The 3,832-nt window shown below is 38.6% G+C and overlaps 1 long non-coding RNA gene across 1 annotated transcript; it reads right to left on the reverse strand.

The window, feature by feature from the left end:
* Positions 1 to 359: 359 nt before the first annotated feature.
* On the reverse strand, positions 360 to 2,912 carry LOC127163948 (uncharacterized). Its single transcript, XR_007827566.1, has 3 exons — positions 2,876 to 2,912; positions 2,731 to 2,795; positions 360 to 484 (listed from the first exon to the last, which is right to left on the reverse strand). It is a non-coding gene; the product is annotated as an uncharacterized LOC127163948 (long non-coding RNA).
* Between the last annotated feature and the right edge of the window lie 920 nt (positions 2,913 to 3,832).

Here is a 3,832-nt window from a genome sequence, read left to right on the forward strand (position 1 = left end):
TAGGAACTACCCCAAGGGAATAATACTCAAAAACCCCAAAATTTCAGTGATTAAGCATACAGGTTTGGTTCCCTCAGAGAATTAGACAGGAGACGTGGGTAAAGTATTAAAATACAAATGTCTGTTAATACAAAATGTTTTAAAATACTAAACACTAAAATTAAGAAGAAAAATTAGAAAACCACCTCAAATCAAACAACACAAATCACAAACACAGGGGAAAAGAAGAATAATAATGTACACCAACTTTATATATCTGTAACAACTGAATAAACAAAACAAGTAAATGGTACCCGCAGGGCTGAGGTTCCAACGGCCGGATACAAGATGGAGTTTGGTTTTACAAGGACACACTTCCACGCACATACCACCGTGCACTCGGATCATACTACCAAACACTCAAAGTGTTACACAGCACACAATAAAGAAGAACCACCACAACAGGGAGGAAGATTCACCCCGTTCACCCGTGGGACCCCTGCTCCTGCAATAAATTAAAACTAATTGAATAAACAATAACAAAATTGACTTCAAAGAAAACACAGTATGGACCTCAATTAATTGATAGAGCAACCCCACACAATGTGGGGATCAATACAAAATAAAAAAAAGAAGAAAAAAAAAAAAAGAAAAACAATGAAATATTATAAGGATGAAATATTTGATCATATGCGGTTATTACAAAGCAACTTGGATTCAGACGTAAATGATCACATACAAATCAAGTTGCATTATTCAATGAGGAATATAATGAAAATAAACGGCAAACAAAACAACTAACAGGAATGAAGAAAGGAAGGAGAGAGAGCAGTTTCCTTTATACCTTTCTCAAAAGGATGAGACCGTCATATTCCCCCCAAAAAAATACACAAACGTGAAGGAGGACAGTGAGAATTCACCTAATGCTAAACGCCACACGTAGACACAGTGTAAGATATTATATGTGTAGTTCCGAGAGCGTCATTGATTATAACGGAACATTGTGAGATTGCAAAAAATTGAAGTGAGTGACAGCTTTTTAGTGACTATATGGAAGCGCTATTTGCTCGCTTTTAATCAGTTCGGAACTTGAATAAAAGTTTCGCTTTACGTGCTGCTAACAGGACCAATGGCCACAAAACCTTGCACATGCAGCGGACTTTCAGGAGTGACTGAAAAAGCAGAACGGATGAGATGGAGGAATGTCTGTACTGTACAAGAGAAACGTATAAACAGAAAATCACAACATATGTTGGATGTGATCCTTATGTTATGAAGAGGAGTGATTTTTCAGCTAAATTGAAATAGCTGCCTCGGTTGCCTGTCATCGAGGCGGTACGCAACTAAGCCTGATAGCAAACAAACTCTTTCGAAAGTGATTCCCACATTTATATGAAGGATGCAGGATATGTCACTCCTAAAACTACTGCTGTACAGGGTTTTTGGCCATTTGTCCTGTTAGTAGCATGTAAAGCGAAACTGTTTTTTTCAAATTCTGAATTGATTATGGCCTAGAAAGCGAGCAAATAGCGCTTTCATATAGTCACTAAAAAGCTGTGACTCACTTCACAATTTATCGCAATCTCACAAGGTTCAATTGTAATCAACTGCAAATATAATATCTTATTTGCATTTTATGTACCCGTGGCATTTAGCATTGAGCGTATTCTCACTGTCTCACCCTGTATCTATTTATATATTTATTTATATCTTAATATTATTATATCTTTATTAACCATTCGCACACACAAGCATTATCTGACTCTCCTCCTGACCGCAGACGCAGGTTTACAAGCCACTTTTCCCAATTTCTTTTTTTTTTTCTTCAGTCAATTTCTTGCCTTTTCCTCCTTATGAACAGCAAATGTTCATAGAAGTGAATTAAACGCAATATTTATCAAATACACAGACTTCTCAAAAGCATTTTCATGAGCAACAGAAACACGTTTCATATACTGCTTAACGCAGCGCCATCTGAACAAGAATAATGATCAACATAAACATATACTGTTTAAATACTAATAAAGTGGGGTTATATATGCTTTTATCAGTGTTTTATGATAAATCTGACTCAATATAACATTGCGACTACAGTAAAAACACTTTTACTGTTCTAAAAACACAGATTTGTCAGCATTATCGGACGTGAGGATGTTAGAATAAACCCAAAACACACGTGATCGTTGTCATGCAGTGAATCTGGCCAATCGTGAAACGGCCATGTGGTCATCAGAGCTCCTGCAGCCGCTCTGAAGAAACTGCGCCGGCTGAGTTAGTCGGCTGCTCTCTATTGGCTATCGCAGTACAGTGGCACACGTAAAATTTCTAACCGGCATACACTGCTTCAAGTCAGAATTTGATCGAGCTGCGCTGCGTTAAGTCAAACACACCTACTGATTCCTATAGAGAAAAATCACTTCCTGCCCTCCAGCTGCATTTCGCGCATCCTCAGAATCACGTGATTGCAAACAACCTAGGGGAGTAGTAATCTGGCGGGGGTCAGAATTTGGCATAACACCGGCAAATGAACCAACTCCAACATAAGGCTAAAAGCAGCCTAATGTTTTCAGCGCCTAATCTATTTTTGACGGATAATAATATTAATAATGGTCCTGCTATCGTTGAAGTCACCAGCAAACAGGCGATATTTCTGACTATCGTCGATACACGATACTATCGTCAATCGGCACAACCCTAAACCGCACATCAACATAATAACCCAATACAACAAACTCGTACAAACAGACATACCTGAAAGGCGAACAGTCTTCAAACCCACTAAACCAGCGCCGAAACAGCACCAGCAAAACAACGCACTATAATTTTAAAACGCTTTATAAGTTATGCACATCCAAGCAGTTTAAAATAACCGCCTGTTAAACCACAACCTACTTACCTGCAACCACAGTCAACACAGAAGGGGGAAGGCGGACGTGACGCATCCCAGGCAACAGCCAATCAACCCTTAAATCAAACATACTACGTGCTGATAGGCGAACACTCCTGTCAATCACTTAGTCCTGTCACACATTCATAAATTCGAGTCTGAGGACGTGAACAGCTTCGAGTAGTCGTCACATGTTGTCATCTCGAAATTATGGTAATTACGATATGGCGTGAACGCAGCATAAGTGTGCTCAGTAGGCTGCATTCATAAAACAGGAGCAGGAGAAATTTCTTATGTAAATTGTCACATTCAATAATTCACAGCAACTATTTACTTTATGGTTTTTAGCAACGGTTTAAACAAATTTGTTCCACTCGTTTCATGAATGAAGCCCTTTGTATGTGGTGAGTTGGGTGCATTCAGTGGACAGAAAACCAGAGGAAATCTACAAGGTCTTCAGATGAACCTAGTCCGTTTTGTTAGTTATTCATGTGTTTTGTGTCTCTTGGCTTTTGAATTTTTGTTGTTGTTTTTTTATAACATGATTGTACGTTTTATAGTGGTTTTACGGAAAATTTGTCTCTGCCACTTGTTTGTTGCTGTACCTGCCTGTAAAATAGCTTGTGTAACCTCTTGTCACTTTTTTTTTTTTTTTTTTTGGAGCACTGTTGATGAATGGTCCTTGTGCCAGTGGCTTATTTAAACTGCTTTAAAAAGGTTGACCGACTGAATGCAGCCCTTAACATTTTGTTGTATGCAAACCTGTTTTTCTTTCATGAAAACATCATAGATGTCAAGCATCTTTTTGAAGCTGAAACTTCAAAACATTCACTGCTTCCTTGAATGGCAACTATGTCCATTCAAAACAAACTCCCCAAGGACAGGCATGAGTGGGAGGAAAGGACTAGTTATTATGATTGCTTGTTCCTGCCTCAAGAGGCCGGAGTCCATTAAGACTAATTGCAT

Source organism: Labeo rohita, chromosome 1 (genome assembly GCF_022985175.1).
Source record: "Labeo rohita strain BAU-BD-2019 chromosome 1, IGBB_LRoh.1.0, whole genome shotgun sequence".
NCBI classification, from domain to species: Eukaryota; Metazoa; Chordata; class Actinopteri; order Cypriniformes; family Cyprinidae; genus Labeo; species Labeo rohita.